Source organism: Neopsephotus bourkii, unplaced genomic scaffold, assembly GCF_033783945.1.
Source record: "Neopsephotus bourkii isolate Nb327-2 ecotype Australia unplaced genomic scaffold, CSIRO-AGI_Nbou_v1 NB_1493, whole genome shotgun sequence".
Lineage (NCBI taxonomy): Eukaryota > Metazoa > Chordata > Aves > Psittaciformes > Psittacidae > Neopsephotus > Neopsephotus bourkii.
In genome coordinates, this window is record NW_026901969.1 from 5,338,816 (window position 1) to 5,361,194 (window position 22,379).

Consider the following 22,379-nt stretch of genomic DNA (forward strand, 5'->3'; position numbering starts at 1 on the left):
GTATAGAAAGTGCTGAGTCTTATGAATACTTAGGTCTATATTTCTTTTCTGCTGTCATAGGTAACTAGGCACTGGTCTTCCCTGAGGGTTTAGTAGAACTGGCCTCATTCTTTACTTAGAAACTATGGTTAGATAAACAGCAGGAAAAGACTGTGTGTCAATTTGCAATTAATGACATTAGAACAAAACTGAGCCAGACATGAAAGCTGTGTTTAGCCTTGAATTTTTATAAAATTGGTTCAGATAGTCTAAGCATTGCTGTTAACACTGCTGAATTCAAGAAGCATGTATTCAAAGCAGGCTTTGGTATTGTAACTAAATTAAAATTGATTTTGTAATGGGAATATCTTGTATTCTTTCCTTAGTTAAAAATCTCACTTCAAGCTAAATGGCTTGGGTTTGACAGGTCAAGGAAATCAAAACATTTATGTGATGGCAAGAAGCATCATAATGAAGAACTGTATGGACACAGGGATATTGGTAACAATTAAAAAATATATTACACACCACATACTGTTCTCTTTTTTGCAGTTGTGCCATTGCTAGGCAACTGAAAATGGATGAATAAAATATTTCAGATGTATATCTATACATTCACATTAGGCTTCATTTGGAGTATCATGAAAGGGACTTGTAAAAAACAGTCATGTTTCTGATCAGTCTGATACGGTTTTACTGCCAGTAAGAACAAGAAAATAGATTATTTCCAACATGAACAACTTTTGCTGATAAACACCACAGTGTACATGAACTTTTAAAAACTACAGCCTTCTGTTTAGAAACAGAGCATTTTCATGCAGTGATTACTAGTCGCCATATTGTGACATTGTACAAGCTATGCATCCGTAGTCAGTGAAGTCAGTACTGGTGAGTAACCAGCATTTACATTTTAAAATACTTGTAAAATTTCCTTCAATAGGGATTGTATGTTGCTCTAACACATAGCAACACTTTTTACTGGAGTAAGTAACCTAATGTCTTCTTTGTCATTTAAAATCCAGTTATTCAACTCCTGCTACATTTTGCACATGCTTCAGCAAACATTTAAATTCTTATTTCTAGCTATGTTACAACAGTGAGGAAAGAGAAGCTGCTACAGGAGCATTAGAAGTAGCTGATAATTCACACTTCCTGATGCTCTGTAAAAAGGGGGAAAAAAAGGAAAAGAAATCCAGTCTCTTGATAATTAGTACCCTTTGTCAAAGCTTCAGTTACAGTTTGATGAAAAAATATTCCTAAATGTCAAGAACCATGCAGTCTGATAAATATGGATGACATTTAAAAAGCAGAGGAGGCAGTTTCTACAAAAGCAGAAGAGGCAAAAAGAAATGTAATATGTATTTATGGAGGGAAATTGTTCTCCCTCCATGTATTCTCCTCATATATTGACTACTTTGCACTCTTGGTTCTGTTTTTCACAAGGACTGTGACCCCTTTGTCTTATATCAAATGCCTCATCTTCATTTTTTAGTGTTTCTTCAGTGGAAAACATTACATTTGAATGGGCCAGGCCTTTCCACTTATAATCACTCAGTATAATTGATTGAGAAGACAGAGAACCCTCCAAATATTTTAATTCTTCAGAGTCGTTTAGATTTAGCAAAAAAAATGACACCCTGAGAAAATGAAATGGCATGTACTCAGAAATTGCTAACTGTGTGATACAGATCAATCACAGCCCTCGGTGATTACTCTTTAGACAAGTCTGTTTCATGAGCAGACTCAAAGGAATTGACTTGCTGAATGTTAACAAACAGAAGGGGAAGATCTTTCACTTCTAACAACTTTGAAAACTCTCTTGCTGGAAAGTTTGTAAGACAAGTCTTTTTTAGCAGGTTGATACAGAAAGTTAAGTTCTCCATATTGCCCATGCTGGCTGTGACAGGACTACAGGCTTTGTCAGAACAACACTAAGCAAGCTGTAACAGAATGGAACATTATCATATCATAAACTGCTAATTAAATAGTAAGATGCAACGAGAAAAAAATAAGTGAATGAGCTTTTTTAGGTTTAGAAACGTGTGTCAGTATGCCTTCAAGGGCAGTATGAGAAACAGGGTGTAATGGATTCACAATCCTCCTTTCCTGATTTATCATCATGCCAGAGATGAAAGCATCAAGAATGTAAATTCAGCCAAATATTAAGTCCCCATTTTACACAACCAGTACTAACGTACTGGTACCACCATTAAGTTACTATACCTGTTCTGACTTATTTTTCAAGAGTTGGTGGTAAAAACATCCAGGTCCCACCCATACTGTTAACAGTAATGTAACTGGACAACACTGCCTAGTGAGTGCCTGTCATGGCAGTCCTTACTCCCCGAAGTACCCTCTGAAGTGCTTTCTGTCAACTGCTCAACCAAGGCTACCTTTATCAAACATCAGAATAGCTATGAACGAAAACTAGCCTGCAATATATAAAAAAAAAAAAAGAAAATTTTATTTCTGGAACAATTTTATGTCCAAAACTATGTTTGATCTATTTATGGGTGTGAAATACATGTCTTTCTTATTTAGGTGTAGTATAAAAGACTGTAAAAATAAATATCTCTTGAATTATTATGTTAGCAGATCTTGACCCTTATTATAAAGATATGTTAAGATAAAAGCAGTAATATACAGCAAATTTATCTCAGCTATCAAAACACAGTTCTGTTTTCATATATGACACAGCTGCCATGAGTTTATAATCTGAAAACTGTTGGACAGCTCACTAAAATTGCTGGCTTTTAACCATCTCTAACACCTCCATCATTATCTCAGTCACGTCTCCAACACTGACTACTTGGTCTCCTCATTAATTTTCACTGCTGATCTACTATGGTATCAAGTCTACAGTTACAAGTACTAAGAGACCTGCTAGTGAGCAGTGTATCCCATCCCTAAACCTTCAAACAGCTCAATCTACTTGGTGCCAATATAAGTTCACAGGGATTTCCACTTTCCTGAGCTTTTTTGAGGCAAACATGCTTTTCAGATTATTGCAAGACTCTTATTTGTCCCCAGACTTTCTCATGGATGCATTCTGAAAGGAAAGAGCAGCTGTCATAGCAGTGTAGTACTTCTCTCCGGACCAAGAGAGACACAGTCTGGACTCAGATAGAAAGATACCCTATCAGCAAATATCCGTAGTAAGAGGCCTTAATACACCAGCATTGAAAAAGTGCACAAACCCCCGAGAAATGCATCTGTATGTTTATTTCTCTTACTGATAAATGAGGAGAAAGGTGCAGGAAGAGAAAAAATATTGGGAATATTGAGTTTTTGGAAAGACACAAATCTCCAAACCCTCTCACAAGGCGTGTATCTAACCGATCTTAGCCCTGTGCTTGAGAAAGCATGGCAGTTCTGCAGCAGTCATCTAGCAAGCAGAGGTGTGACATTGTGTCAAAGTATATGCCAGTTCATCACCTGTGCTCTGAGAAGGTCCTGAAATAAGGACACAAGCCATCAGGTTCAGCTGTGCTTCTCTTTACTATTCCATCCTGTTTCTGGTGAATTCAGGGAGAGCTTTGCCACCGGTTTTGCTGGGATGAGAATTAGACCTTTTGTGACAAGAAGTCCTGCAGATAAACAATACATCTATATGTTCAGGTCATTTTGTTTTCAGGCTCATTCACAGTATTGCTAATTTAATGTCCTGCAGCACAGACAAAATACTTTTAGGTTATCTATAAAAACAATCAGTGACATATCTGCACTCATACACAGGTGCAGCAACTGTCCAGCAGCTATATATATGATTTGCTATATATTGTATTTTAAGTCATAATATTTCTTATAAAAATTTGCTCTGCCCTTGTGTAATCTGTTGTGTTGGTTGTGGGCTTTGTTTTTTGTTGTTGATTTCTCAAGTGAGATTCCCTTCTTGCACTGCACTGTTTGATATGCATGGCACAGCAGTACCTTTAGCTGGAATGGTAGTTATACAGAGGGAAACGTGATGTTGTCATTTCCCATCCTTCTGGGAGTGCTTTGCAAAAATTGCTTTGCATGAAAAAAAATTGTATCTTCTTAAAGGTGTTGGAATTCAAGTAACAAAAGACTAGACAGAAGGTTATTTAAAACGTAATCCCTTTGTTTAAATATTCACATTCCTTGAAAAGAAAATGTTATAAAAGTAACGCATGGTTAAAAATTAATAAAATGTAACTTTTACAGATGGCGTAGGTACTTTTTCATAAAGCCGTGTATTTGAGAGTGAAAGCCATCTGATATTTTTTTGTAGCCTTGTCATCTTTTTTCTAAGGCAAATGTAAGAGTATCTTTGTCTTCAGGAATAGCACTTCAGCATGAACTTTGAATCCCAGCCCCCAGCCATCAGCTTCTTCCTAGATTAGCTGAGTGCATTGGGTCTATTTAACCATTAGCTTTTATTGAAGGATAGATGAATATCAGTCCCTGAAGAACAGTGAATTAGCTACTGCCTTGTAGCAAAGAATTTTCTCTTTTCACTCTACAATAGGTCTGCTATAAGCACAGCTTTTCATAATACAACTATAGAAGAAAATGGCAATCTTCTGGAAAAAAGAGTCTAATGTGCAAGGGCTCTTGCTTTCATTTTAGTAACCTTAGAATAAGGTGATCTTTCCAGAACAGACTTTTATGATAAAAGGATTTGACTGATGCTTAGCTGGTTCAAAGGTATTCTAGTGAGTATTAAACAACATAGGTTTAACAGCATATAAAAAAGTGATAGCATCTCTTAGGAAATTAAAAAAAGACACCAAAATCATTGAAATAAGGGATGTGAAATGTGAAATAGGGCCACATGAACCCTGAAACAACGAGCATGAGAAACTTGATAAAGAATATTTATGGTAAATGTAATTATGAATCTCTGTGGCTGGATCTATGTTTATCCCACTTATTTTTCCTTATTTTTCCCTTCCATATGAGGCCAACTGAAATTACATCAGTTTAAGAAAAAAAAATGAGTCAGAATTACCAGCTTTTTTCCTTTATTTGAAATATCTGTGTTTACTTTGAAAGAAAAGTATTAAGGCTATATTCTATTCTGTGTTAACTCTCGACTAAAGCTCACACAGATCTCGGATTTCTGTATTTTAAATTTGAAAGGATATTCTTGCTAAGCCAGCGTAAATAAATCTCCATGCTTTCTTCACAGAAAACTAACAGAAAGATGGAGGAAAGGAGCTACAGATGCTGATGCCTCAGCCCCTGGCAACCACCATACTAAAACCTTAAAGGCAGATAACAAATGCTGTAGAGGTGGAAAAAAACAGCTCTCTGGGCACTACAGATTCTTTCCCCACCTTTTAAGAACCATGGCCCTTCAAATTTTGGCATTTTGTATTTTAGTGGAGGTAAGCAGCAGAAAGAGAAAGAGAATGAAGGATTGGTAGCTTGCATTCAAAGCAGAGAATCATGAGTCTCAAGAATATAGTAGACTGCATTTTCTCAGACCTCAGCAATGATCGAAACATGTGACCACAGCCCAGGGGTGGAAGAAAAGGTGTTTAGAAGAAAGGTGCAAGAAGGGAAAAAGACTGATGTCTTGGGGGTTTGTTTCTCCAGCAGCTCATCTTCAGGTGCCAACCTACAGTTTTCACAGCGAAAGTTACCACCGTAAAAACTTTATAAAATCACCATACAGTTTTAAGAGACAGATGGTTCACATTATCTGTAATGTGCCCAGGGATGCTAGATGGGCTCTCATATAATATGAGAACTCCTGTGGTGTTATATGAAATTCTGATTTCTGTCTCATTTCCTTTGCACATTCACACCACTGGCCAGCACCTTTGCTAGTCAATCCTTTCGTTCTTCATGGAAATACTGAAAGTAGAAATCCTTCGAAGAATCAAAGATGACAAATTTACATATCCATTCTGGGAAGGATGCATTCTCTCTCTGGAGGTGAAGGGAAAGCTCCTGTGGCATCCCAAGGGCTTGGACATTTTCTGTAATCAATCTAATCTGAAAAGACCAGGTTTAATCCACTTGGCTTTCATGGCCTGGGAATCTAAAAGCCCAACCTAAGAGCCCAATTGCCCTTTGGAAATACCTCAATTTCTGCTTCTAGAAAGAGACATGGGAAACCAGAGGCTTCTGATCTCACATCATACGTCGATTCCTTGTAACAAGACGTCTTCCACTGGGCAGCTTATAAAATACTTAGTTCAAATGTCAGTAGAATATAAATAAAAACTCAGGCTCACAAATATTCTTTTTTTTCCCCCAGCTTCTCTGTAATCTTACCCTTTCTTGTAGATGTGCTGTTTTGATGAAATCAAAACAAAATGGCAAAACCTACTTCTCGTTTAGTGCACAAAAGTTCAAGTAACGATAACAGAAAGGCTCTTTCTGTTCTTTTTGGCAGTTTAAGGAAATGTGTTTAACCTAGTGTTTGCATTTCCTTCCTTAGCTTAGCTAAATCCATAGCTGAGAATTACAAAGTGCATCTTGCATGGTAAATACTGGATTATGCTTCGGCAAAGCCTGCATGTGGCAGAGGAGGAAAAAACATGCCATAATAATATTTCAAGTAGCATAACAGAGAAATTTGAGGGTCCACTTTTGAAGACATTTATTTACATATGTCACAGAGAATTAAACTACATATTTTACAACAACAGAAAAAGCGTATTAATGAGAGATGGAGAGAAAAAGGAGTAGCTATGTCCCAAGATTCTCTTTTCATTTAACAAGCAATTGAGTCGTCCTCAGAAGCTTCTCCAGCTCACCTAGCACACCTGGCTTTTCACCTTACAGAGCATGGCAGCCCTCAGTCCAATCCTGAACAGGATCTCTGAGAGAAACCATGTGGCGAAGTAGAAAATATCTCAGAGTCAGAATGGGCTCATACCTGTTTCTAACTGACAGTGTAGAGATCTCTGTTGCATCATCCACTAACTCATGCATGCATCAGAAGCACAAAAGCTCTTTAAGGTCTGAAGACAAGCCTGAGATATTAATCAGTATGTCAGAATATCAGCCTAGGTCTTTCTCTGAACTAACATTCAGGACTGGCCTGCTTTCCAGGTGAATGAATTTTGGGTTACATGTAATTACAGTACCAGAGTGAAGCATAACCATTAAAAATGAAAGGATAAACAGGATATTACTGCCCAGAGAAAGAATATTACTGTATGAGAATGATGCGTCATTGACCTAAAAGAGATCAATACCTTTTAGAATTTACTTGTTTTACCTTTAACTTACTAAAACCCAGACAATGAATAAAGCAGACCTTCTCTGGACACCAACACTGTGGTTTTGGATGTTTCTGAACGCCGAAAATTTTTAGTAGAGCCTTAACTCTAAAAAGGCTCCAAAGGTTCCACTCTACAAAGGCCCCAAAGGCTCTACTTATTTCATCCTCATGGACAACCAAAGAGTTACTAAGCCATGAGATCTCAACATACCCAAAATAGAAAGTTTAATTTTATAGAATCATAGCATAGTTTGGGTTGGAAGGGACCTTCAAGATCACCTGGTTCCAAACCCCTGCCATGGACAGGCACACCTTCCACTATACCAGGTTGCTCAAAGCCTGGCCTTGAACACTTCCGCTTTCAAACTCTAACTGAGAATGAATAAGCTGAGAATATACTATTAATAATAATAAACAACAATTTTGTTTTTTAAACTGTGGAAGTTATACTCCCTTACACACATACACATGTTTTAGCTTGGAAAAAAATGCAAAGACATGGAAATATTTACTTGAAATAGCAACAGAATTGCATTAGATTGATGTAGAAGCTGCTAACCTCAGAAAAGTAAGATGATACATTATCCCATTCCTTGCTTGGTGGCAGCCACAGGACCTGACAGCTAAGCAGTGACAGAAACGCTTTCAGTGACAACTGGCTCCTTGTCAGGTTCCTCTGGCAGCTCTGGAGTCACCTCTAGGCTTGTCATAATGTTAGTTTGTAGATGGGCTGTCTACATCTCCAGATTACCTGATAAAAATCATTATGAAACATCAGGGGCATGTGGAATTTTTTGGACTTGTATCATTATCAGTTTGTCCAATATAGCTAACTTTTCTAAGATTGACTACATGTAGGAAAACTTTGGGCCTAATATGTCCCAGATTTGTAGTGAAACATGGACAGTTTTTATAAGTACATTTCAGCTGTGTGTATCACTTCCCTCATCCGCGAATTGCTCTGAAGCCAGTATTTTTTGTCTGAGAGCTCTGCTGCATGAAATAGTCTGCACAACATAATGGAAAAGCTTAAAGGGACTAGATTGCAGAGCAGCTAGAACAATCAAGTGGCTGTGAAAGAACTAGCTGCTATATTCATCTTCAGACTTGAAAAAGCACTGGGTTAATCAAAAAAGGTAGGCACTATGGTTACTACCATAAGTGACATTTACTGTTATCTCTATGCTGTTCTTTGGTGGGCACAGTTTGTGACTTTCCCATCTGTTTAGATAAAAACACACATTATTTGCTTGTGAAGGAGCCACAGGCCAGTTTTATCATCTTTTGCCTGAATTTTCATCCTTCTTTGATGAGTTTCATTCATCCCAGGGACTCAGGGGGTAAGAGAGCAGCCTTCTTGCAGCACTTTCTGGCTGTCTGTATACATGAGATTCCGTTCAAGCAATTGCGAACAACTGCTTCAGCTTCCTTGGTGTTTTCTAGGTCAATGGTTCAGAATCCTTGATCCTAGCCTTAGGACTGCAAAGATTAAACCTCTCTAGTTTAGAAGGAGCCAGGTAGGGATATTAGCCTCCATTGCTAAGCAGCTTAAGTTGTTTGGTTTGTTTTTGTTTGGTTTTTTTGTTGTTGTTTGTTTTTGGTTTTGTTTTATGGTTTGTTTTGTTGTGGGTTTTTTTTTTTTTTTTTTCATTTTCTCCTTACTCTTCTCCCTAAAACTCCCATTAAATTAGTCCTGTGCCTTCAGGCAAAATATCATCACACTGATAATGTTTGGTACCATATGATGAAGTTCCTGAAGCCAGTGATTTGGAACAGGAACACCAGTGTCATCCATTCTGTACTCATTGCTGCATGTTAGCAATTTTTAATATCTATGTTTAAAGACAATATTTTTTAAATGCATATTATTTTTACTAAACCTGATATAGTTTCCATTTTGTTATGTGCATACTGGAAAGCCTATATGATTGTGAAATAAAGAAGGAATTTATAACCTTCTACTCAATATAATTAGTTTAATCCTGCAGCCCAACATGTAAGAAGCAAAAACTTGAAAGCAAACAGTCAGAGCAAGTCAGCTAAACGTAACATTGTGTCTGTTACGGTAAGAATACTGACCTGCTAACAAATTGCTTCCAAGCAGCAACATCGTGAGTCATTATGGTATTCCTCATGACAGTAATATATGTCCTTAAGCCTGTACCCCTGTCTAGGGAATGGACTACAGCATTGTACTTCACACTTGCATGGATACTGAAGGCTGAAGCCGTTGTGGTGACACACAGCAAAATAAAGACTGGGAAACCTTAGCGGGGCAAGTTTGTTCCTATTCTGCCCTCTGAGTTAAAGGCTGTAGGGAATGCTACCCACCACTTGATTCACCACATGTATGTCAAAAGCAGCATCTAACAGAGAGCTGTAATTATGATTGTGCTCCAAAAATTAACTGACACAAGGTAAATCCATGCATATTCATTAGCTCTGATTAAACTCACACATCCACCACCTTTTTAGAAGTAAAAGTTCAAAACAGAGACTTTACAATAGTTTAATTATGTTATGTCCATTTCCTACTCATCCCCCAAATCTATGCAAAGCAGCATCATTAATTAGTCAGCCTACTGAGATTGCTAACAAGGTCACTGATTGATAACAGTCTTCTCAGTGTAAACTGTGAAGTCTGAAACATTATTTCAAATAAAATCAGACAGACTTTGTCCCTCCATACTCTCAGGTCACTGTCAGTCACTCTTTGCTGCTATATTTATTCTTCCCACCCCAAAAAAATTCAGCAATCTAAGAGATTCACAAATGTTTCAGTAACATAAGAGACTCAGATCACCTAGAATTGCAAAATACTTTCATGAGTTCTCTTTCTAAAATGTAGATACTTTTTCACTTTATACAGTTCAGACTGGTATGCTCTGGTCTTTGAATTTAAATTAGATTTTACTTGTGAAAACATACATTAAATTATATTAATAGACACTAAAAAAGTAACATAAATTTAAATTTTTAATTCTAGCATATGGGAATATACTTTATTCATCCAAAACTTTGCAGTCACTTCAAAGTTTGTGAAAATTGACAATGTGCTTGAATTAGGGACCTCATCAGAATAAAGAAATAAAAGAAAGAAAATACCATCCATAGAACAGATGTCAGTCTATCTTTTATAAGGAACTGGGTGATGACAATTAAAAAAACCCTAGCTTGGTTTGTACCCCTGTTTCCCTGATCCAAAGAAAATTGGCAGTGACCCTATTTTATATTCAAGTAGTAATATGTAGTAAGAAAAGCTGTAATTTTAATTCAGATGTAACTCCCATCAACAATCAGTATTTGGTATGCACAGGCCACATCAATCAATCACTTGTAATTGGTCTTATTCTCAGCTAATTGCCATAAAAAATAAGCAGGTCCACAAGTGCATGGATGTGCAGGATGTCAACTAATAAACACCCAGGGTAATGGTAAGAAAATTCAGTGGAGCAGTTCTGCAAATGGTTATGGACACAACGATTTGTGGAAACAATTCAGTTAAAATTAGTATAGAAACCTAAGTGTGTATTCATTGTATCACCTTTGTTGATGATCAAAAGTGATGCCTGACACCAAAGCAGCTCATAGTGCTACACTTCTGGCAGGTCTTTTGACAGTTTTGAAAGGTATCTCTCTATCTTGCTAAAGATATCAATTTTACATTTGTTCTGTTTAATTCTTTTCTCCACTGATTGCAGTTTCACTGTCTCATGCTAAAGAAGTGGAGTGCTTTGCAATCAAAATATAAAACCTTAAAAAGGTCAAAATTAGTTTAGCACATTACAGTAATTTCCAAGATTGCATTAAAACTCCAAATCCTGATGCCCTGTTCAGTAAAAAAAAAAAGAGATAAATTATAATGCTAAATGTAAAATGCACAACAGGATTCCACTCTCTTTATAAGAGGCCACAAAAGACTGGCAAATGATCCCATAATTACAGAGTAAAATGTAGTACAGAGTTTAATGTAAGAGAACATTAAATTGGGAAAGTCAGTAATTTAAAACTAAAGAAATAGTGTTATGTTCCAGCATGGCCCTGGGGAAATATTCTCTAACTGACTCTCTTCTGAGCAGGGGGCTGGACTCCCTAATTTCCAGAGGTCTCTTCCAAATTCAGCCATTCTGAGATTTTGTGATTCTTTCAAATATCCCCCTTTGCACAAGCATCATATATTCAGACATAATTAAAAGGTCGCATGCTATTATTTTCCACAAGCACCCTGACCTGTTCAGAGACTGATCCAAAGCTCACTGAAGGCCACAGAAGTTTTTCCAGTGGAGTTCAGTATGTTTTAGTTTGGTGGGTGGTATCTCTTGAATGGGGAAAAAAGACTGACTTCTGCTTTGAAATAGTAACTACCATAGTAGCACACAGCAAGACAGCAAGGAGAACAATTATTATAAACACAAATATTATTTAATTTATCAATGCATAGAACATTAAACTAATCTAATTAATGCTTGGTTAACCAATATATTAAATACTTATTTTTATTCATTGCTCAGTGAGTGAAGCCGTGCATTTATGTCTATATTCAATGCCTGACGTTATCTGATCTACCCATTTCGAATCAGGGCTTGCTATGAATTACTTCGGTATGAATTTAAATAGCATCTTTACCTGCAACTGAACTATTCTGAATTTATGTTGATCTGAACGTAACAGAACTGGGCCTATGATCAAGGCTCTTGTCTCTATCGTTATAGTTGAGTGCATGGTGAACATGGAAGTTAGTCCTGCACAGGGATTTCTTCAAGGTTTGCAGTGCTTTAAACTGCCAACATAGCATTCAGTACCAAAAATGCTTAATGATAATTGACTGAAATGACCTCTGTGAAAATAATGATCAAGAAAGTATTTATTCTTTAAGCTACTTTTTACTTTGCCTTTTGATTATTTTTCTTGCACGACAGTTCTTCCTCTCCCCTCTCATCGAATGCAACATCTGTTAAGTCTTTTGAGATCCAGTTGTCTATCCAGTGAGTCATGGCTTGTGAAATTATGTTTTTCCATCAGTTTGTGTTTCTATAAAATACCTAGTTTAAACAACAATAATCAGTAAAATAAAAAGGTGAAATTTTTTTTCTCCAGGAAACTGGAGAGCCATTACCGAGTTTTGCAAAAACATTCCTCATTTCAAAAAGCACATGGTTTATGGATTTGAGTCCAGTTAATTTGCTTTTATCTTTTGGCTTTGTAGACATTTTGTAGAAAGTCTGAGAGAAGTAGTTGTAGAGTTGATAAAAGAAAGCACCTTCGCTCATCTGCTTCTGTTTCCTATGATTTCTTGCACTTACTAATTTAGCTTAGCTCAGCTCAGGTATTAAATTCTTGGCAGAAAGACTGATAATCTCTCCTGTAACTTTACATTTGAAAGTGACAGACCCTCAAAGCCTGATTTTGGTCACTGGCAGGTATGCAGAAGAGATCTACAAGGATGCTGGAGAGGGACTCTTCACTAGGGGCTGTAGTGATAGGACAAAGGGCAATGGGTTAAAACTTAAACAAGGGAAGTTTAGATTGGATATAAGGAAGAAGTTCTTTACTGTACGGGTGTTGAGGCACTGGAATGGGTTGCCCAGGGTAGTTGTGAACGCTCCATCCCTGGTGGTGTTCAAGGCCAGGTCGAACAGAGCCTTGAGTGGCATGGTTTGTTTGGAACTAGATGATCTTAAGGTCCTTTCCAACCCTAACTATTCTATGATTCTATCTGTAGCAATGGGAGTAGCTACTTCCATGAAAAAGCCGGTGTTTTCTATCAACCGAATTAACTGACCATTACAAAGCTTTCAGAAATATAGTAAGTGCTATGTAGCAACACTGAAAGCATATTAAAACTTTGAATAATTTTAGAAATTTCAATACTGTGAGAAAGCTGTGCATCTTTTGTTAGAGACTCAAGGCTTTTTTTCTTCGAAAAGAATACAAGTTTTTATCTTCAGGATATCATGAATCTAGAAGTAATGAAGTTTTAAGGCTAACGGTCTTTTGTCTATAGGGAGTAAATTTTGCATTTGTCTTCTATAAACAACACATATATGCCAGTATGTTATATAACTGAAAATTTCTGACCAGAAGTATCTACGCTCACTAGTTTATCTCACTTTGGGGCACAGAGAGAAAGATACTGAAATGGAATTCCCTGAGTAACAATAAAGTAAAATTGTACCACATTTTATTTTGATGACACATTGTATTATTTCTGTTGGCTTTTCACCTTATCTTCCTAGTGGAACAATTGCCTTTGGAAGGCTGAGTCATATAATGAAAAGAAACACAGGAACTCAGACAGAAAATAGTTCAAAGACAGAAAAAATAAAGAAGGAATTGCATTTTTAGTAAATTATAAACAATAAGCCATTGCTAGTATTAAACAGTGTAAAATAAACAACTTTGAACATGTACAATATTTTATTTTTTTTAATAAGGGGTAACAAAACTGTAAAATGCATTCATTTTCACTTTTGAATAACAAGGTTCACAGTGAGTATTTCAGTTTGCTATCAAAACTGCATACAGAACCAGATTTCTTAGCCCAGGAGCTGCAGGAGCCTTCTAGCTCATTTCTTCATTTGTCCCTAAAAGAAATAACTTATACTACCAGGGTAATTTAAGTAAAATTTCTTAAATTAGGAACTGTGTGAAGCCTGCAATAGGAAAAAATGGTGAGTTGCTTTCAAAGTAGACTAGCAATGGGTTATATACTGGCACTACTGTGATACGTAGGTTACTTGCTCTTGCCTCACTTAACATCATCGTGTTATAGTAATAATTTTGCATACTCTTTCTACTGCAAAGAAGAAATATGAGCAGAAATGTTTAGGTACTGATATTCAGCATTTTCTAACCTTTCCAGCACCTTCCAGATGGATTCAAAAAAGACCAAAAGATGATGAGAGAAGACTTGGAGGTTTTCAGATATGGAAGGAAATTATATTGCATCAGCTTTATACGCCTTCATTGGAGTTGCAGCACATTCATCTGGTGAAGACCTCAACTATAGTTATCCAAGACAAATTATAATACATATATCCTTATTTTTTCATTTTTTTCAGTAGTTTGGCCCTTCCCAACCACTATGACAGATCTCACTGATAAGACACAAGCCAGATGAAAAAAGGTGCAAGTCTGAGCTAACAAGCAGATCCTGATCAGTGTTTGTACCATGGGTTAGAGCTGATAAGACTTCTGTCTTGGGTTAGAACAGAAAGCAGGAAGGAAAGAAGTTGGAGGCAAGAAGGCATAGTACAATACTACTATTCTGCAATCAACCAATTGTGATGGACAATGTAAGACGTTGGTTTAGAGAAACAGTGGGCAGAATTCTATTTACATGATTAGTAGTGTAGAAAATGTTATCCTGCCACATCATTTCTTTCTCACTAACAGTCAAATTTGGATGCAGGGATAACTTGCAGATTATTAGCTTACCTCCAGGAAAGTCATGGGCTTCTGATGATCCAGGCTGCTTGAAATTCTATTTTCTTTTATGTTATGCTATACGGATAAAGCCAGGACAAGTGTTTTTCCTATAGTAGGCTCCTGCATTTCATCTCTGAATGGGAACCATTTCAGCAAGCATAAATGGGAGACAGTATCATAGCCTGTCGCTGCCCAGGACCACAATGTCTTGTCCTTTCCACTCTACCAGTTTTGCCTGTTGGTAACATGGCAAGTGCTAGCAAACTCTTTTTCCTGTGAAGAATTTCCATGCATTAGGTCTAGTTCACTTTTATATGTCTTTGATAGTGCTGACTCATAAAAAAATTTATCAGTCATTAGTTACCACATGTATTTGACCTGAAACTGGTTAAACTAGTTGCAATATGTAAGTGTGGTGTTGCTACCCAGAACCTGGTATTCTTCTATTTTCTTCTCTTATCAGAAGCTCCAGCAACTCTTCTTTTAAGAAATGTGTGGGAAGTTGGAAGGTCTTTATCTTTAGTACCACTATACCATGGATCAGAAGTCCTCCAGCTACAGTGTTACCTATAGCTTTTTGCTCAATCGAATGTATCGTCAGAAAGGAAGGAAGAATATAGAAGAAATATTTGACAATACAATCAGTCAGTATTCATGCTTTTTCTTCATTCTACCTGTTCTAAAGGGAACTTTCTTAACCAAGTAAAACTGGGAGACCAGCTAAATGTTTCTCATTCCTGCGTCCCATACTGTCCTTAATGATTTCCTTACCCAAGGAAGGTAAAACCAAATCATTTCCAACATGCTAACCTAACAAATTTAAAGGACAGCAGAGAAGGAAAAAAAAATTAAAAGAAAAAGAATTAATGTTTCCAAAGAGATATTTATCTGTGTTTGCTCATTCAATTGCTATTGCCTGCAGCAGACAACACCCACCAGTTGCATAATATATTAGTATTATAATGTTAGTATTAGCTTACTAAGCACATCTGAACTCCCCCAGACAAGACTCTTTTTCTGCATGCCACAGGAAGACATGAACAGTTGTTCTATTATCTTTTCTTTGATTTCCAAAGTCCCTCTGATTAGTTAAGAGTAACTAACAGTAATTGATTTTCATACATATACATACATTATATATTGAGTATGCTTCTGATAAAGCATTCGGAAGAAACCTGAGGGAGAGCATTTCACTTCTGTCTTCTGTTTGCAGGCACAATCTAATCCTAATATTCCACCAAGACAAAACTCACAGACTCAGTCAGGATTGCTCTTACTAGAACCAGAACCTGATAGATGAAGAAAAGATTTCCAAGGATCAAATGGTTGTAGGTCTGTAACATAGAAGTCATGGCATGAAAATTCAGAATGTTTGCTGTAGAATTCAAGGCATCTATACACCAGCAAAGATAATCATAACTTGAAACTAAAATCTGAGAACTAGCAATGATCATAGAAAATACTTAGCTGTCATCCTTTATATGACGAGCTCTGGACAGTAGAATGATTTGACCTGGAAGGGACTTCCAGAGGCCACCAAGTTCAGTTTCTGTTGCTGCTCTAAAAGTAGGGACAACTTACAACAACTTTTCAGGTCTATCCCCTGTTGAGTTTTGAGTATCTGCAAGGATGCAGATCATGCATCATCTTGGGACAAGCTGTTCCAGTGTTTGATCACTCACTATGATTTTTTTTTTCCTAGCATCCAATCATAATTTCCCATTTTTCAACTAGTGTTTCTTCTCTCTCTTTGTTTCAGGAACAAAGACACTGTCTCAAATGAAAGCCAGACTTTTTTAATGCCAGTTCCTTCAAACGTTAGCCTGCTACTACTCATTCTAGAGGAAATGTTTAACACTGGAGATATTTGGAATTCCCAAAGCGACCAAGGAAAAGGTTATAGAAAAACATGAAAAAAAGCGATTAAATCAGATCTATACTTTCAGAAATGAAATATATGCTTCTTGTGAAGAATCAGGCTTGAACAATTTTCAGTGTCTAACCACAAAGAAAAAATGTTCAAAATGATGAAACTTTCATAACAAATCTGCATGTATGAGAAGTGATATTCAGAACCAGACTGCAGCAGGTATATGGCTTTTTTCTTTTTTTACAACAGGTGGCTGATTACTTGGCTTCATCTGTCACAAATGATCTGTCGGCTAAGAGAAAGGTCACTGAAGATGGTTAACCACCACTTGGGGTTGTCCAAGCAAGTAAAGGGTCAGCTTTTTTTTTTTCCTTGCTTTTTTTTTCAAAGAAGTAAAATCAATTACAATTATTTTTGCAGTTCCAGCAGAGAAAGTTGATAACAAATATACTTTGTTTCTTCTATGTCTTATTAAAAAGTGGCTTTGATCCAGGTGACTCAACTGTTAAATGAGTTTACAAGCACACAAGGGTTAGTCCTCAAGGGGGATTTTAACTATCCCGATATTTGCTGGAAGACTCACACAACCAATCATTCACAGCCTAGGAGGTTCCTCCAGTGCATTGATGATAATTTCTTAATGCAAATGGTGGACAAACCAACTAGGAGAGGAGCACTGCTAGATTTAGCACTCACCAACAAGGAGGGTTTGGTTGAAGGGGTGGTGATCAATGGCAGCCTTGGCTGCAGTGACCATGAGATGGTGGAGTTTAGGATCCTGTATGGGAGGAATAGAATACCTAGCAAGGCCACAGTTCTAGATCTCCAAAGCGCCAACTTTGGCCTGTTCAATCAACTGCTAAGAGAAGTCTCATGGGAAAGGGTACTAGGCGGTAAAGGGGCTCAAGATAGTTGGTCAGCATTCAAGGACCACTTCTTCCAAGCTCAGGATCTGAGCGTCCCAATGGTCAGGAAATCAAGTAAGGGAGCTAGGAGACCAGTGTGGTTAAACAAGGAGCTGCTGGACAAACTCAAGTGGAAAAGGAGAATCTATGGGTTATGGAAAGAGGGGCTGGCCACTTGGGAAGAATATAGGACAGTTGTTAGAGGATGTAGGGAGGCAATTAGGACAGCTAAGGCCTCCTTGGAACTTAATCTTGCTAGTCAGGTTAAGGACAATAGAAAGGGCTTCTTCAAATACATAGCAAATAAAACTAACACAAGAGGCAATATAGGCCCACTGCTGAACGAGGTGGGTGCCCTGGAGACAGAGGATATAAAGAAGGCAGAGGTGCTGAATGCCTTCTTTGCCTCTGTCTTTACTCCTGCAGACTCTCCCCGGGGGCCCCAGATTCCTATTGCCCCAGAAGGAGTCAGGACAAAGGAGGAGTTTGCTTTGGTAGATGAGGATTGGGTTAGGGATCAGCTATGCAATCTGGACACCTATAAATCGATGGGTCCGGATGGAATGCACCCACGGGTGCTGAGGGAGCTGGTGGAGGTCATTGCCAGGCCACTCTCCATCATCTTTGGTAAGTCGTGGGAAAGGGGAGAGGTGCCTGAGGGTTGGAGGATGGCAAATGTCACACCAGTCTATAAGAAGGGCAAGAAGGAGGACCTGGGTAATTATAGACCTGTCAGCCTTACTTCCGTCCCTGGAAAGGTGATGGAACAACTTATTCTTGACTCCATTTCTAGGCATATCAAGGATGAGGGGGTAATTAAGAATGGCCAACATGGTTTTATGAGGGGGAAGTCATGTTTGACCAAACTTATAGCCTTCTATGAGGAAGTGACTAGGTGGAGGGATGATGGTAGAGCATAGATGTGTTTTTTCTTGATTTCAGTAAGGCATTTGATAATGTCTCCCACAGCATTCTCATAGATAAGCTAAGGAAGTGTGGGCTTGACAGTCAGGTAGTGAGGTGGATCAAGAACTGGTTGGAAGGAAGAAGGCAGAGAGTTGTGGTCAATGGTGCAGAGTCTAGCTGGAGGTCTGTGACTAGTGGAGTGCCTCAGGGGTCGGTGCTGGGACCAGTGATGTTTAATATTTTCATCAACGACCTGGATGAGGGAACCGAGTGTACTCTCAGCAAGTTCGCTGATGACACTAAACTGGGAGGAGTGGCTGACACACCAGAAGGCTGTGTTGCCATTCAGCGAGACCTGGACAGGCTGGAGAGTTGGGCGGGGAGAAATTTGATGAAATTCAACAAGGGCAAGTGTAGAGTCTTGCATCTGGGGAAGAACAACCCCATGTACCAGTACAGGCTGGGGACTGACCTGCTGGAAAGTAGCGAAGGGGAAAGGGACCTGGGGGTCCTGGTGGATAGGAGGATGAACATGAGCCAGCAATGTGCCCTTGTGGCCAAGAAGGCAAATGGCATCCTGGGGTGCATTAGAAAGGGTGTGGTTAGTAGGTCAAGAGAGGTTCTCCTCCCCCTCTATTCTGCCTTGGTTAGGCCGCATCTGGAATATTGCGTCCAGTTCTGGGCCCCTCAGTTCAAGAAGGACAGGGAATTGCTTGAAAGAGTCCAGCGCAGAGCCACAAAGATGATTAAGGGAGTGGAACACCTCCCTTATGAGGAGAGGCTGAAGGAGCTGGGTCTCTTCAGCTTGGAGAAGAGGAGACTGAGGGGTGACCTCATCAATGTTTACAAATATGTAACGGGTGGGTGTCAGGATGATGGAGCTAGGCTTTTTTCAGTGATATCCAGTGATAGGACAAGGGGCAATGGGTGTAAACTGGAGCATAGAAGGTTCCATGTTAACATCAGGAAGAACTTCTTTACTGTGAGAGTGACAGAGCACTGGAACAGGTTGCCCAGGGGGATTGTGGAGTCTCCCACATTGGAGATATTCAAGGCCCACCTGGACAAGTTCCTGTGTGATGTACTCTAGGTTACCCTGCTCTTGCAGGGGGGTTGGACTAGATGATCTCTTGAGGTCCCTTCCAACCCTTGGGATTCTGTGATTCTGTGATTCTGTAAGCTTACAGATGCTGCAAAAAAGTTATATATTCATGTCTGGGTCAAAAATAGTTATAGCCTTTAAAGATTATCAATTTATTCAAGTTCATTCAAATGCTTTAATAATGCAAATGTTTTAGTGTCATGAATATATTTACCCATGCTCTAACAAAAGAGGAAAAAAAAAAGTTATCCTTTTCCAAACTCAGTGTTTTTAGCTGTAAAATTAAAAAATGGCAGTACCTGACCTTCAGTTGCATATGCCTGGCAAAAATCAAGATTTAAGCTGTCTTTTCTAATCACTCCAAAGGGGCTTAACTTTCCATTAGATTTCTGTGTTGTAGTCCTGAGATGGCTGAGGAGAGTAAAACTAATAATCTATGTAAATAGATCCACTGTGTTATTAACTTATTACAAGAAATTAATGCCTTTGGCAGACTGCTTTGCAGGTTGAGAAGGACTACAGATTACCAAATCTGTCCACCTACAGGTGAAAGAATGACCATCTGCACATCATCTACATAACAGGAGGCTACTTGCTGAGAATAAAAGGAGAGTTCCTGACAAATGAGGAAAACTAAGAACAGCTATTTTTGAGAGGGATACAGGATCAATCTTTTACTGATGCATGCTGAGAAGCCTTCTTTTGCAAAGCTGAGCTGGAAATACATAAATCATAAACCAAAGGGTCCCATTCTGCCTGCTGATTATTTTAGGGTTGCCACCTGCTTTGAGAGACATGCTGGATGTAGGTGGGTATAAGTGCCATGCACCGTAACTTAAGCCATAAATGCTAAACTGGGCAATGGGATGTAATAGTCCACAAAATGATCTGGGATGAACACCCAAAGCTTCTCAGTCTTCTAAACATGTTTGAAAATGCCTGCCCCATATAACAGCCTCTTAGTGTCCATTAACAGGTTGTCTAATCCAGTTCCAAATATCCTAAACATAACATCATCATGTTTACTAGGATATTTCTTATGGATCTGCGTGCTGCAGATTTGTGTGTTTCTCCAGCTATTTGCTTTGGTCTGTATGGTTCTCCTAGGTTAAAAAAAGAAAACTAAAAGGGAAGAGTGCCAAAGCACCACTCAGAGGTACAGTCAGTGGCGCAAAATACAGCTGAGTTCCTGTCTAGGCTTTTTTTTTGTACATTGCCCTCCTGGCAAACTTTGTCTACGAAAGTGGGGTAGGAACTAGAAATTCTGCAAAGTCAGGTACTCTTTATTTCTTGTTTCCTTTCCTTTCTTGTGTGGAAGCAACTCATTTAGGGCTATGTTTTCAAGCAAAATCCACTTGATTTAAATAGTTGCCTGAACTCTTTAATGCACCTTCCAGGAAAGGCAAGGAGCAAAATGCAGATTTTTCTCTGTTTAACCCACAGTGCAACTACCTAACGAAATAAGAAAAAATAAAGATTCGCACAGTGAAACTTTCCCTCCTACAGATCAAAGGCCAGTCTTGGGATTACAACTGGGAAATAGTATTTTGACCTGAGCTGTTAGTCTGAAGTTTGAAGCTCAAAATTAAGAATTCTCAGAAAAGCACTACAGAATAGGGAATTGGTGAGTCTAGTTCTTCCTGCCTGCTAGGAAGAAAGAAGCTTGCAGCATCCTTACAATGTACAGGATTTTTCTCCTGCATGTGATGAATATGTTTCATACAGCTTTCAATCTACTAGTAGGCTAAAATATTACTATAATAAACCTGTAGGGCTTAACACAAGAAAAAAAATAGATGGATTCCAGCTGAGTGGCTTGAATGTAAGAACAACCTAGCACTTGCTAGCCAAGTGCAAACTAGTCCTGTAATGATTTGAGAAATCTGTTTCGACTCCTCTGTGTTCTCTTTAATACTTCAGGCTCTTACTGCATATATCAGACTCCAAAGAGTAAATTGACTGAAGGCTTTGTCTATCCAGGTATCTTCATCTGTGTAGAAGCAGCGTGATACAGGGCTAATAGGAGAAAGATGCAAGTCCCTGGCGATCACTCATTCGTGTGAAAGCACCACTGGATGAACTAACTGACAGTTCTACAGAAAAGACAGCCTGGCCAAGGGTACCAGTAACTAATTAATCAGTCACCTGGCAAAGCAGAACAGGGGGTTGTTTGTGAAGAGAAGCTGGAATTTATTTTTTCAAGGGCTTAAGTCTGGTTGTTTCAGGCAAGAAAAAATGACAAAAAAAGTACAAGATGTGGAAGCAAAAAACCTGCAAAAATAAAACTTTGAGGATTTTGAGTAGCCCTTTAAAACACACACAAAAAAATAAATAAACTACACCCCCGAAACCTGAGGAGGATAGGAAGCTGAAGCAGGGAAAGGCATATAGGCATTCTGCTTTTCTGTCTTATCTACTGAGCTCTTTTCCAGGTTCGTAGCTCAGATTCAATAGAATAAGGTCTCTTGCTCCACATGGCTGTCTAGTCAATATATATGATGCCACTGGCAGCAATTGCCAGCTGTTGCCAAGGCTTTATCTGTATAGCGTGAGCATCCCATGCTCCTGAGAGCATTTACTCCAGTTGCCTTCCCTAGCCTTTTCCAAAGCCCATGCTAGCTGCGCTCATACTTTCTCTACCAGAAAAAAAATATTTATAGTGGCTTTTCAGGTCACTCAAAGTAGTGAAAAACACTAGAGAAATCAGTGCTCTAATTCAGAAACCTATGCCTCTGTAACAAGCAGATCGAGGCTCAGCCCCCTCTGGGGGTCATACCAAGGAACAAGAGTGCTACATACAGCATTCTGCAATCCTAGACAAGCTCCTTTCCATCCTAAACCAGTAGCAACAGCACAGATGTGAGGCTCAACACAGCTTCTGGGGAATGCACCACATCCTTCTCCACCTTCTCTGTGAAATGGTAGGCTTTTCATTCAGCTGCTACAGAGTAGCGTGGTACCAAACCTATCAATCTGCAGCAAGCAGAT